This window comes from Lactuca serriola, chromosome 5 (assembly GCF_051521515.1).
Source record: "Lactuca serriola cultivar US96UC23 chromosome 5, Lser_US96UC23_V15, whole genome shotgun sequence".
NCBI classification, from domain to species: domain Eukaryota; kingdom Viridiplantae; phylum Streptophyta; class Magnoliopsida; order Asterales; family Asteraceae; genus Lactuca; species Lactuca serriola.
The window spans coordinates 121,082,256-121,097,318 of NC_136412.1; positions in this window are offsets into that span (position 1 = coordinate 121,082,256).

Here is a 15,063-nt window from a genome sequence, read left to right on the forward strand (position 1 = left end):
AGGGGACTCGGCGAGTTGGAGCCTAGACTCGCTGAGTAGGATCGCGGACCTGGTCGCAGGTTCGCGACTGGACTCGACGAGTCCGGTTATGGACTCGGCGAGTCTGCGCTGTTTAGCGAAAACCCTAACCGTTCAGGTTTGGGACGTATATGAGGGACGTTATGGCCGTCATTGTTCACTCTAGCCTTCTGAAAGAAACCCTAATTCGATTGTGTGCATCTGGAGCAAGGTTGAAGACCATTGTTGATTTTGGAAGAGTTGTTGTGCAAGGAAGAGAAGGCTTGGTTAAGGGAACAACAAGAGAAGTCACGTTCTGAGGATTGGGGACACAGAGAGCACATTATTCAGGTAATAATTCGAGTTACATTCTTCTATGTTGATGTGTATATGGATTTAGGGTTTATGGAACCATTTTGTGGCTAGATTGAATGTTACCTTAGTCCCCCAAACGATTGGAACCCTGTATTGGGACCTTTGGAGGTCCAGAATGTCCCATGCCTGAGAATTTCGGGAATAAATGGAGGTTTTGGATTGGAATCCTTATGCCTTAGGTCAAAATGTAAATTATGAGTCATGGGGTGTATTATGAGCACCGAAATGGGGACATTGCATGATGAATCAGTCTAGGAAGGCCAGACCTATGAATGGTCGGAGCAGTTCTGACCTTAGAAAGCAGTTTGAGCAGTTGCATGGCATGGACTCGCCGAGTCCGATGAACAGACTCGGCGAGTAGCTTGAAGATTAACTGGAACTCGTCGAGTTGTTCTTCAGACTCGGCGAGTTGAGTCGGGGTGGCCCCGCGATTCTTCCAGGAGGAACTCGTCGAGTCAAGAGGGATACTCGACGAGTAGAAAGGGAATATTGGAGAATTGGTGAGGACGTCTAGACTCGCCGAGTCGCCATAGCACTCGCCGAGTCCGGTCAAGTTGACCGTTGACCAGAGTTGACCTATGTCTGACTTCTTAGGGATAGTCAAACTTAGAAGATAAAAGTGTTAATAAGAGATATATGATGTTATAGGGAGATTGTAGCTCGGCGGATCGAGCACGAGTGATTTCGGGATTTGCTAGCTTTCGATATTCACGAGGTGAGTCTTCTCACTATACTGTACCCGGAAGGGTTTGACTGTATGACCGGAAGGTCAAATATGATATGTGATATATGTGTTATATGTGGTAAGTTATTTGTTATACGTGCTATGTATGCTATGGGCCGGAAGGCGATTATGTTATGGGCCGGAAGGCATTATGTTATGGGCCGGAAGGCGATTATGTTATGGGCCGGAAGGCGTTGTGTTATGGACCGGAAGGTCGGTGTGGGTAGGACCGGAAGGTTTACCCAGCAGGGACGGAAGTCCCCTGAGACACATGGACCGGAAGGTCAGGGCCTGGAAAGGCGTATGTGCGTAAGTTGTATATTGGGGAACTCACTAAGCATTTATGCTTACAGTTGTTATGTATGTGTTTCAGGTACTAGCGAGGACCATGGGAAGGCGCCAGCGTGATCTGTACACACTGATTGATGTTTTGAGATCTTGGGAATTCTATGAATCGTATTTTGACATAACACTTGGAATAATTATGCCTTGTTTGAATGAAAATACTTTATTTTTGAAATGAAAAATTTGTTTGAAAATTTGCGTTGTTACAATTGGTATCAGAGCCTTGGTTTGAGGGATTCGGGTGCACCTTCGGGCGTAACTGAACTCAAACCGAGGATTTGAGGAAAACTTTTAAAATAAAGGCATAAACTTTTATAAGTGATTTTGTGGTAAACAAGAAAGAAGTAGTGTGTACGATTAGTCAGCGCCCGAACGGTAAAGATCCCCAAAATACCTTACAATGTTATGTTATGAGATGAGTTATGATATGAATTGTTATGCATGCTAGAAGACTAGGTATTCATGATAGGACTAGAGTGGCCTGATTTGTGATGCCTTAGTCTAGGGAGTTTGCCGATATGAGATGCTTGATAGCGTGCAGGTAGATAGTGCATATCAAAAGTAGAGTACTCACTGTCCGGGGTTTGGGGAGGAAGATTTGGGATGAATGCTGATGCGGTGTGGTCGGTAGTATTGGGCCCGTACTACCGAAGACACCGGGTCAGTGGGAGACCCAAGTAAGAATCCCTGGATATCGGAGACTGAGTAGGGTTGCGTTATCGAGTGCGATTATACTCGATGGAGTCTCTGATAGTTTTATGTTGTATTTCAGAGACATCATGGTTAGACCACGCCACGGAGTGAGTTCGAGCGGTGTGAGTGACGAGGAGATTCGTCAGATGATTCATGAGGAGGTAGCTGCAGCGATCCGGGCTGAGATCCCGGAGATGTTTGGGTCTATTAAGACCACCCTGATGGAGACATTTGAGGAGCGGTACGCCGCATTGACTGAAGCTGCAGCCGCTGCAGCTACCGCAGCTGTGGCCGCTGCCAGGCCACAGGGGGGTGACTCGTTGCTATTCCGGGAGTTCAGCAACACGAAGCCACCTGAGTTCGATGGGACGCATGATCCGATTGCTGCGATGAGGTGGATCGCTGATATTGAGGGGTGCTTCTACACTTGTTCATGTCCGGAGCACCTGAGGGTACGGTTCACTTTGAACCAGCTCCGTCTAGGAGCGAAGGATTGGTGGAAGTTCGTGACGGTGAACTTCACTTTGGCAGAGATTTCAGCAGTGACATGGGAGGGGTTTACTTCTATGTTCAGAGACGAGTACGTTCCCCCGGTGGAGAGGGAACGACTGGTTCAGGAGTTCTTGACCCTCAAGCAGGGTACTAATTCGGTTGCGGTGATCACGTGGAAGTTTCATGAGAGGGCGATGTTCTGCCCCGAGCTGGTGTCCACAGAACAGGCTCGGATGAGCCGGTACTTGGGTGTTTTGAGGAGGGATATCCGGGAGTTTGTGTCAAACTCCACCTATCATACCTTTGCTGAGCTTCAGGCGAATGCCAGGAAGCGCGAGATCGAGTTGGAGACCCAGGCCAGGGAGGAGGCCGAGTCTCAGCGGGTGGACCGGCGGCCGGCTCAGTCTCAGCCGGCAGCCAAGCGGACCAAGTCCGCCGATTCGAGGACGGGAGGTCCGAAGGGCCGCACTTGCGGAAAGTGCGGCAAGGGTCATGATGGGGCGTGTCGATCTGGTGCTTGCTACAAGTGTGGCAAGGAGGGGCACATTGCTAGGGAGTGCCCCAAGGGGTTTACGGTTTGCTTTCATTGCAACCAGACAGGCCATCGGAAGGCCGAGTGCCCTCAGCTTCTTCAGGGATCTGTACCTACTGCCAGAGCTACTGCGACTCGACCGGTGAAGGCCGAGGCCCCGAGGGCTCGTGGGAGAGCCTTTCAGCTGACTGCGGAGGAGGTCCGCGCTGCGCCCGATGTTGTGGCAGGTATGCTGTATTTCATGTATTTATTTTAATGTCGCGATGTTATGCTTATGTTATGATATGCATAGGTACCTTCCTTGTGAACTCTGTGCCTGCTTTAGTGTTATTTGACTCGGGTGCGAGTAGGTCCTTTGTATCTTTAGCTTTTAGTCAGCATATCAGCGTTAGTCGTGAGTCGTTGAGCCGGCCTCTGAGAGTTTCCATAGCTGACGAGAGAGTGATTTGTGCCACGGAGGTTCTCCGGGGATGTGTGTTAGAGATTTTCGGGGTTGAGTTTCCGATTGACCTGATTCCTATTGCGATGGGTGATGTCTGTGTCATTGTGGGCATGGACTGGTTGAGCCGATTCGGCGCCGTCATCGACTGTGAGCGTCAGCTGGTGACTATACGAGACCCTAGTGGGGGAGTTCTTTCGGTGTACGGCGAGGGTACCCGTTCGGGGTCAGCTTTTTGTTCGGCCGCTAGGGCGAGGCAGTGTCTACAGCAGGGCTGTAAGGGTTTTGTGGCGTATGCGATGGATACGTGGGAGGTTTCCGAGAGACCGAGATCAGTTGAGGAGGTCCCAGTGGTGCGTGAGTTTCCAGATGTTTTCCCCGAGGAGCTGCCGGGAGTACCTCCTGTGAGGCAAGTAGAGTTTGGTATCGATCTGGTTCCGGGGGCCGCACCTATTGCTAAGGTGCCTTATCGTCTTGCACCTCCAGAGATGCAAGAGTTGTCCTCGCAGCTTCAGGAGTTGCTGGGGAAGGGATTCATTCGGCCGAGCAGCTCGCCGTGGGGAGCGCCTATTCTGTTCGTCAAGAAGAAGGATGGTTCACATCGGATGTGCATTGATTACTGGGAGTTGAACAAGTTGACGGTCAAGAACCGTTACCCGTTACCGAGGATCGATGATTTATTCGATCAGTTGCAGGGAGCATCTTGGTTTTCCAAGATCGATCTGAGGTCAGGGTACCATCAGGTGAGAGTACGGGATAAGGACGTCCAGAAGACAACATTTAGGACGCGATATGGGCATTATGAGTTTGTGGTGATGCCTTTCGGGCTCACCAATGCCCCGACTGTGTTCATGGATCTCATGAACAGGGTATGCAGGCCGATGTTGGATCGGTCAGTGATTGTATTTATCGACGATATTCTAGTGTATTTGAGATCTAGAGAGCAGCATGAGGAGCATTTGAGGGAGGTCCTTGAGGTATTGAGATCGGAGAAGCTTTATGCAAAGTTCTCCAAATGTGACTTCTGGTTGCGGGAGGTCCAATTTCTAGGACATGTTGTTAATCAGGAAGGGATATTGGTCGATCCGGCCAAGGTTGAGGCGGTGATGAGTTGGGAGGTGCCGAAGTCACCCTCTGAGATCAGGAGCTTCCTTGGGTTGGCAGGGTACTATCGGAGATTTATTAAGGATTTCTCCAAGATCGCAGTGTCGCTCACCAAATTGACCCAGAAGGGTGTTGCATTCTCATGGGGACCCGAGCAGCAGACCTCCTTTGAGACACTTCGCCAAAGGTTGTGCGAAGCCCCGGTATTAGCTCTCCCGAAAGGGATGGAGGATTTTGTAGTATATTGCGATGCATCAATCTCAGGGTTGGGTGCAGTGTTGATGCAGAGGGGTCATGTGATAGCTTATGCGTCGAGGCAGCTGAAGCCTCATGAGGCGAGATATCCCACGCATGATTTAGAGTTGGGGGCAGTAGTGTTCGCTCTCAAGATTTGGCGTCACTACTTGTATGGGGTTCGATGTACGATATACACGGACCATAAGAGCTTGAAGTATTTGATGGATCAGCCCAACCTAAATATGCGTCAGAGGAGGTGGTTGGATGTGGTCAAGGATTATGATTGTGAAATCCTGTACCACCCAGGCAAGGCTAATGTGGTAGCCGATGCATTGAGCCGCAGGGCGGAGAGCACTCCACTGCGAGATGTATGTTCGAGATTGACTGTAATAGCTCCAGTATTGGATGCTATTCGTGGGGCACAGGCCGAGGCTGTGCAACCAGAGGTGCAGAAGAGAGAGCGGGTCGTTGGTTTGGTTTCAGAGTTCGTTACGGATGGACGAGGGCTTAGGACGTTTCAGGGTCGGATTTGGGTACCGTTCGTGGGTGGTACGCGTATTACTTTGATGGAAGAGGCTCATCGATCAAAATTCTCGATCCATCCCGGGGCTACGAAGATGTATTTGGATTTGAGGAAAGAGTATTGGTGGCCCTGTATGAAGAGAGACGTCGCATGGTTCGTGGAGAGGTGCTTGACCTGCCGTAGGGTTAAGGCCGAGCACCAGAGACCGCATGGCAAGTTGCAGCCATTGGAGGTTCCCGAGTGGAAGTGGGAACAGATCACTATGGATTTCATCACCAAATTGCCGAGGACTGCCAGAGGAGTCGATGCAATTTGGGTGATTGTGGATAGGTTGACGAAGAGTGCACACTTCCTTGCCATCAGTGAGAGTTCTTCAGCGGAGAACTTGGCGGAGATATATGTGAGGGAAGTGGTATCTCGGCACGGGGTGCCGATCTCGATTGTTTCAGACCGTGATGTGCGTTTCACTTCCAGATTCTAGAAGAAATTTCATGAGGAGCTGGGTACTAAATTACATTTTAGTACCGCATACCATCCCCAGACAGACGGTCAGAGCGAGCGAACAATTCAGACGCTGGAGGACATGCTTCGAGCGTGTGTGTTAGATTTCGGGGGGTAGCTGGGATGCGTATTTACCCTTGGCGGAGTTTTCCTACAACAACAGCCACCATTCGAGCATTGGTATGCCACCCTTTGAGCTGTTGTATGGTAGGAGGTGTCGAACCCCCATTTTTTGGGGAGAGGTGGGGCAGAGAGTGATGGGCAGTACAGAGATCGTGCTTCAGACGACAGAGCAGATTCAGCAGGTTAGGCAGAGGTTATTGACCGCCCAGAGCCGACAGAAGAGTTATGCAGACAGACGCCGATCCGAACTTGAGTTTCAAGTCGGCGACTTCGTTCTCCTGAAGGTCTCTCCTTGGAAAGGAGTGATTCGATTCAGGAAGAGGGGCAAGTTGGGACCCCGGTATATTGGGCCATTTCGTGTGATTGCAAGGATAGGCCGGGTAGCCTATCGTTTGGAGTTGCCAGCAGAGTTGGGGCAGATCCACGACACTTTTCATGTGTCGCAATTGAGGAAGTGTATAGCCGATGAGTCGGCAGTGGTTCCATTAGAGGATATTCAGGTGGATGCGAGCCTGAATTATGCCGAGAGACCAGTGGCCATCAGGGATCGGAAGATCAAGGTTCTGAGGAACAAGGAGGTACCTCTGGTGTTGGTTCAGTGGCAACACCGGAAGGGATCGGAAATGACTTGGGAGCCGGAGCGTGAGATGCGGGAGCAGCATTCGGAGCTATTTTCAGAGTGAGACTTCGAGGGCGAAGTCTAGTCCTAGTGGGGGAGAGTTGTAACAGCCCGGAATTTCAGGTATTGTTATAATTATGTTTTTGGGGTGTTTTTAGAGGGGACTCGGCGAGTTGGAGCCTAGACTCGCCGAGTAGGATCGCGGACCTGGTCGCGGGTTCGCGACTGGACTCGACGAGTCCGGTTATGGACTCGGCGAGTCTGCGCTGTTTAGCGAAAAATCTAACCGTTCAGGTTTGGGACGTATATGAGGGACGTTATGGCCATCATTGTTCACTCTAGCCTTCTGAAAGAAACCTTAATTCGATTGTGTGCATCTGGAGCAAGGTTGAAGACCATTGTTGATTTTGGAAGAGTTGTTGTGCAAGGAAGAGAAGGCTTGGTTAAGGGAACAACAAGAGAAGTCACGTTCTGAGGATTGGGGACACAGAGAGCACATTATTCAGGTAATAATTCGAGTTACATTCTTCTATGTTGATGTGTATATGGATTTAGGGTTTATGGAACCCTTTTGTGGCTAGATTGAATGTTACCTTAGTCCCCCAAACGATTGGAACCCTGTATTGGGACCTTTGGAGGTCCAGAATGTCCCATGCCTGAGCATTTCGGGAATAAATGGAGGTTTTGGATTGGAATCCTTATGCCTTAGGTCAAAATGTAAATTATGAGTCATGGGGTGTATTATGAGCACCGAAATGGGGACATTGCGTGATGAATCAGTCTAGGAAGGCCAGACCTATGAATGGTCGGAGCAGTTTTGACCTTAGAAAGCAGTTTGAGCGGTTGCATGGCATGGACTCGCCGAGTCCGATGAACAGACTCGGCGAGTAGCTTGAAGATTAACTGGAACTCGTCGAGTTGTTCTTCAGACTCGGCGAGTTGAGTCGGGGTGGCCCCGCGATTCTTCCAGGAGGAACTCGTCGAGTCAAGAGGGATACTCGACGAGTAGAAAGGGAATATTGGAGAATTGGTGAGGACGTCTAGACTCGCCGAGTCGCCATAGCACTCGCCGAGTCCGGTCAAGTTGACCGTTGACCGTTGACCGTTGACCAGAGTTGACCTATGTCTGACTTCTTAGGGATAGTCAAACTTAGAAGATAAAAGTGTTAATAAGAGATATATGATGTTATAGGGAGATTGTAGCTCGGCGGATCGAGCACGAGTGATTTCGGGATTTGCTAGCTTTCGATATTCACGAGGTGAGTCTTCTCACTATACTGTACCCGGAAGGGTTTGACTGTATGACCAGAAGGTCAGATATGATATGTGATATATGTGCTATATGTGGTAAGTTATTTGTTATACGTGCTATGTATGCTATGGGCCGGAAGGCGATTATGTTATGGGCCGGAAGGCATTATGTTATGGGCCAGAAGGCGATTATGTTATGGGCTGGAAGGCGTTGTGTTATGGACCGGAAGGTCGGCGTGGGTAGGACCGGAAGGTTTACCCAGCAGGGACGGAAGTCCCCTGAGACACATGGACCGGAAGGTCAGGGCCTGGAAAGGCGTATGTGCGTAAGTTGTATATTGGGGAACTCACTAAGCATTTATGCTTACAGTTATTATGTATGTGTTTCAGGTACTAGCGAGGACCGTGGGAAGGCGCCGGCGTGATCTGTACACACTGATTGATGTTCTGAGATCTTGGGAATTCTATGAATCGTATTTTGACATAACACTTGGAATAATTATGCCTTGTTTGAATGAAAATACTTTATTTTTGAAATGAAAAATTTGTTTGAAAATTTGCGTTGTTACAAACACTGTCCGCATTCGCCAACTAGAGTCTGCTCATGAAAGGGCTCTGGTTCACAATGCAGCTCTTTGGAGGGAACTCGCTGAGACCCGAGCTGAAGTCAAAGAACTTCGAGCTCAGCAAGCAAGAGCTGACAGGCGCATGAGGGACATAGAACGTCTCATGTCGGGATCAAGAACTCACTCTGGTAGTTATCGTCGCCGATAGATTCTCATCAACTTCTCTTTTTTGGATATAACCTAGTTATGTAAAAACTCTAGTCTAAATTCCCTATCTTTGTAAATCATATGCCTAATAGGTCTTGGTTAGGTTGTAATTATGTCAAAGTTTTCCCATTTTGGTTGATGTAAGGCCTCCTTCTATTGGCCGTTTTTCCCGAACTTGTTACATATGTAATTCCAATAATATTGACAGGTACCTAATCTTATGGGAGTTATTATCCAAATGTGATCATCTATTTGTTCTAGATTTCCATTCAATCGTATCGTTGGGCTATGTAGAGTTAGTCCATGAGTCATTCTCATCAATCCTTCCATTGAAATCTTATCAATGTTTTCATCTTCATAAACTATAGATCGAAGATGCCGCTTCATAGAAATCCAAGGAGAAACCCTAATAACGAAACACCACCTCCTCAACCACCTACTCCTCAGTTCGACACGACAGCCTTAAATGCTGTTGTAGCTGCAGTTGTGGCTACAGCCATGGCTCAATATCATTCATCTGGTTCCACTGGAGGAGGAACCCCTGTCCTGTCAACTCACGGTGAAATCCCAGTGCGCTTGAAAGAGTGCTCATACAAGGACTTCACCAACTACAAGCCATTGTCCTTCAAGGGGACTGGCGGAGTCATTGCCCTCTCGCAATGGTTCGAGAAAACCGAATTGGTTTTTGAATTCTGCTCTTGTCCCGAGGAGAGCAAGGTGAAGTTCGCTGCTTGCACCTTCGAAACGAAAGCCCTAACATGGTGGAACAGCCATGTTAAGTCACTATCTCCTATAGTGGCTAATGCTATAGGCTGGGAAACTTTAAAGGACCTCATGATTGAGGAGTACTGCCCGAGGGGCGAGATCCAAAATCTGGAGGAAGAACTGTGTAGCCTAACCATGAAGGGCTCCAACGTAGTCGCCTACACCGCCAGATTCTGCGAGCTGGTGGCCCTTTGTCCCAACATGATTCCTTCAGAGGGAAAGAAAATCGAGAGATACATATGGGGGCTGGTGCCACCATACAAGGGAAATGTTTTGGCATCACACCCCACTACATTTGATAGTGCCAAAGGATTGACATAGCGGCTCATCGACCATGGGGTTCGTACCCCGGCCGCAACAACTACCCTGGCCATCTCAGCACCTACAAGAACCGCTGACTCCAAGCGGAAGTTTTGGGATGAAAATAAGAAGGCTAAGGCTGCCAAAATGCAGTAGGTCGTGGCAGTACATGCTGCGATAGCACCTGTCGCTGCTGCTCCGGTAAAGCAGTACGTTGGAAGTTTGCCTAAGTGCAACAAGTGCAACTTCCATCACATCAGCGCCTGCTGGGAGATGCAGTGTCTGAATTGCAATGGGAAGGGGCACACTACCCGTTTCTGTAAAGCTCCGGCGAAGCCAATCAACCAAGCCCCCGGTTCTGGAGTGGGCCAAACTTGCTACGGATGTGGCGAAGTAGGCCACTTCAAAAGAAACTGCCTGAAGGCAGGGTTTGCCGGTGGAGCGGCAAGAGTTCTGGCCATAGGCCATGAGGAAGCGGTTGTCGACCCCACAGTGGTCACTGGTACGTTCCTCCTCGATAACTCTTATGCATGCATTCTATTTGATAGTGGAGCGGAGATGAGTTTCGTGAACAAAAAATTTGCTCATTTACTTAAGCAAAAATCACGAGCACTAGGGATGAGATTTAGAACCGGAAAACCGGACCGGAACCGGAACCGATCCGGAACCGAACCCGTTAGAACCGGAATATATAGAACCGGGTCCGGTTCCGGGTTTAAAAATTGGCTTTATTTGGGTTCCGGGTAATCCGGGTTTGGGTCCATTGGGTCCGGGTAAACCGGGTCTAAAATCCAGAACCGGTTTTTGGAACCGGAACCACTTTTAGGGCCGGAACCACTTTTTGTGAAACGTTTACAAGATGCATATCTTATTCGTTTCAACTCCAATTGACATACGGTTTTTTTTCCTACAAGAACCGCTGACTCCAAGCGGAAGTTTTGGGATGAAAATAAGAAGGCTAAGGCTGCCAAAATGCAGTAGGTCGTGGCAGTACATGCTGCGATAGCACCTGTCGCTGCTGCTCCGGTAAAGCAGTACGTTGGAAGTTTGCCTGAGTGCAACAAGTGCAACTTCCATCACATCAGCGCCTGCTGGGAGATGCAGTGTCTGAATTGCAATGGGAAGGGGCACACTACCCGTTTCTGTAAAGCTCCGGCGAAGCCAATCAACCAAGCTCCCGGTTCTGGAGTGGGCCAAACTTGCTACGGATGTGGCGAAGTAGGCCACTTCAAAAGAAACTGCCTGAAGGCAGGGTTTGCCGGTGGAGCGGCAAGAGTTCTGGCCATAGGCCATGAGGAAGCGGTTGTCGACCCCACAGTGGTCACTGGTACGTTCCTCCTCGATAACTCTTATGCATGCATTCTATTTGATAGTGGAGCGGAGATGAGTTTCGTGAACAAAAAATTTGCTCATTTACTTAAGCAAAAATCACGAGCACTAGGGATGAGATTTAGAACCGGAAAACCGGACCGGAACCGGAACCGAACCGGAACCGAACCCGTTAGAACCGGAATATATAGAACCGGGTCCGGTTCCGGGTTTAAAAATTGGCTTTATTTGGGTTCCGGGTAATCCGGGTTTGGGTCCATTGGGTCCGGGTAAACCGGGTCTAAAATCCAGAACCGGTTTTTGGAACCGGAACCACTTTTAGGGCCGGAACCACTTTTTGTGAAACGTTTACAAGATGCATATCTTATTCGTTTCAACTCCAATTGACATACGGTTTTTTTTCCTACAAGAACCGCTGACTCCAAGCGGAAGTTTTGGGATGAAAATAAGAAGGCTAAGGCTGCCAAAATGCAGTAGGTCGTGGCAGTACATGCTGCGATAGCACCTGTCGCTGCTGCTCCGGTAAAGCAGTACGTTGGAAGTTTGCCTAAGTGCAACAAGTGCAACTTCCATCACATCAGCGCCTGCTGGGAGATGCAGTGTCTGAATTGCAATGGGAAGGGGCACACTACCCGTTTCTGTAAAGCTCCGGCGAAGCCAATCAACCAAGCCCCCGGTTCTGGAGTGGGCCAAACTTGCTACGGATGTGGCGAAGTAGGCCACTTCAAAAGAAACTGCCTGAAGGCAGGGTTTGCCGGTGGAGCGGCAAGAGTTCTGGCCATAGGCCATGAGGAAGCGGTTGTCGACCCCACAGTGGTCACTGGTACGTTCCTCCTCGATAACTCTTATGCATGCATTCTATTTGATAGTGGAGCGGAGATGAGTTTCGTGAACAAAAAATTTGCTCATTTACTTAAGCAAAAATCACGAGCACTAGGGATGAGATTTAGAACCGGAAAACCGGACCGGAACCGGAACCGAACCGGAAAACCGGACCGGAACCGGAACCGAACCGGAACCGAACCCGTTAGAACCGGAATATATAGAACCGGGTCCGGTTCCGGGTTTAAAAATTGGCTTTATTTGGGTTCCGGGTAATCCGGGTTTGGGTCCATTGGGTCCGGGTAAACCGGGTCTAAAATCCAGAACCGGTTTTTGGAACCGGAACCACTTTTAGGGCCGGAACCACTTTTTGTGAAACGTTTACAAGATGCATATCTTATTCGTTTCAACTCCAATTGACATACGGTTTTTTTCCAACATGTAGTTTAGAGTTTTTACATGATTCTAGACTATAAATTTGTCATTTTTAGTTTTGTATTCATTGACTTACAGTCCTCAAAAGTTGAGATACCAAAACTGAAAGTTTTTAGTTTTTTAGTTTTTTTGTATTCGGTGAAAGTTTTAAAACATGTGTATCTAATTCGTTTGAAGTCGGATTGACATGTGGTTTTTTCCAACTTCTAGTTTACAGTTTGTACATGAGTTTAGACTATAATTTTGTCATTTTTGGTTTAACATTCAATGATTTACAGTCCTCCGAAGTCGGGATATCAAAACTGAAAATTTTTAACTTTTCAGCTATTTGTTTTTGTACTTTGTATTATGTGAAAATATTAACACAAGTATATCTCATTCGTTTAAATTCGGATTGATATGCGGGTTTTTCCAGAGTGTATTTTAGAGTTTGTACATGATTTTAGACTCTAATTTTGTTAATTGTTGTTTCGTATTCAATAAGTTACAGCCCCCCAAAGTCGGGATACCAATATGAAAATTTTCAAAGTTCAACCCACTAAGTAGAAAGTTATTACCAAAAAATTCCAGTTTTTTCGGGTTTTCCGGGTCTAAACCCACTTTATCCGTTTCCAACCTACCCACTTTGATGTTTCTGGGTTTTCCGGTTGTAGACCCACTTTACCCGGAACCATACCCGGAACCGAACCGGAACCGGTTCCTATATACCAGTCCGGTTTCCGGTTCTATAAAATCCCGTTAACCGATTCCGGGTTTTCCGGGTCCGGGTCCATCTGGTCCGGGTTTGGACCCACTTTCATCCCTAACGAGCACTTAATGAACCGTTCACTGTAGAAATGGCTAATGGAAAGACAAAGAGCACTAGCAGCATACCCATAGGGTGTGTCGTCCTTACTTGGATCAGTTCGTCATCGTCTTCATCGATGACATACTTATCTACTCTCGAAGTAAGGAGGAACATAGTCAACATCTGCGTCAAGTCCTCGAAACATTATGTTCGGAGAAACTCTACGTGAAGTTCTCGAAATGTGAATTTTGGATTCGACGAGTCGAATTCTTAGGGCACGTGGTTAGCGAAGAGGGTATACACGTGGACCCTTCCAAAATCAAGGCCATTGGGAACTGGTCAACACCGAAGACGCCTACAGAAATTCGTCAATTTCTAGGCCTCGTTGGCTACTATCATAGGTTCACTAAGAACTTCTCCCACATTGCGAAACCTCTTACAACACTGACCCAGAAGGGCATGGCCTTTGACTGGGAAGAGAAGCAGGAAAGAGTGTTTCAAACGCTCAAACGATCCTTGTGCACCGCACCAATACTATCCCTTCCCAAAGGAATAGAAGACTCCGTTGTCTATTGCGATGCGTCAAATCAAGGACTCGGATGTGTGCTGATGCAGCGAGGTAAGGTCATCGCCTATGCCTCGAGACAGCTAAAGACACATGAGGTCAACTACACGACCCACAATCTTGAACTAGGAGCAGTTGTGTTTGCTCTGAAGATCTGGAGACATTACTTGTACGGAACGAAAAGCACTATCTTTACAGACCACAAGAGCTTACAACACATATTCGACCAGAAGGAGCTTAACATGAGACAACGACGGTGGGTCGATCTACTCAGTGATTACGAATGCGAAATTCGTTATCATCCGGGTAAAGCCAACGTAGTAGCTAATGCCCTGAGTCGGAAGGAATATTCTGGTCGTAGAGTCAAATCATTGACTATGACTATCCATTCACACTTGTCCACACAAATTAAGGTAGCTCAGCTCGACGCTTTGAAGCCTGAAAATGTGTCGGGTGAATCCCTAAGAGGGATGGATTAGAACTTAGAGGTTAAGGGTGGCGGAGCTTTTTATTTCATGGACCTCGAAACTCGGTGGTTTCAGAGACTTGGTCATGAACGAGGCACACAACACTCATTACTCCATGCACCCGGGATCAGATAAGATGTATCTGGATCTCAAAAAGTTATACTGGTGGCCTAACATGAAAGCAGAGATTGCTACCTTTGTGAGTAAATGCCTTACTTGCGCAAAGGCCAAGGTCGAATACCAGAAACCCTCCAGTCTATTACAACAGTCTGAGATACCGGAATGGAAGTGGCAGCGGATAACTATGGATTTAATAACCAAGTTGCCCAAGACAACGGGTGGACTTGATACCATATGGGTCATCATCGACAGATTGACCAAGTCTGCACACTTCCTGCCGATCAAAGAAACAGACAAGATAGAGAAACTTACAAGAACTTGCATTAGGGAGATTGTACGACTGCATGGTGTTCCCTTATCTATTATCTCGGACAGAGATAGTAGATTCATTTCGAGGTTATGGCAGTCGTTACAAAGTTCCTTAGGAACTAGGCTGGACATGAGTACAACCTACCATCCACAGACCGACGGGCAAAGTGAGAGAACTCTCCAAACCTTGGAAGATATGTTGTGAGCCTGTGTGATAGACTTTGGGAAAGCATGGGATACTCATTTACCCCTTGCCAAATTTTCCTACAACAACAGTTATCACACGAGCATAAAGACTGCTCCATTCGAGGCCCTCTATGGCCGAAAGTGCAGATCCCCTATGTGCTGGGCTGAGGTGGGTGATACCTAGTTAGCTAAAGGAAGAATTCCTGAAAGCACTCTCACAGGTCCGGAAATCATACGGGAAACGACGGAG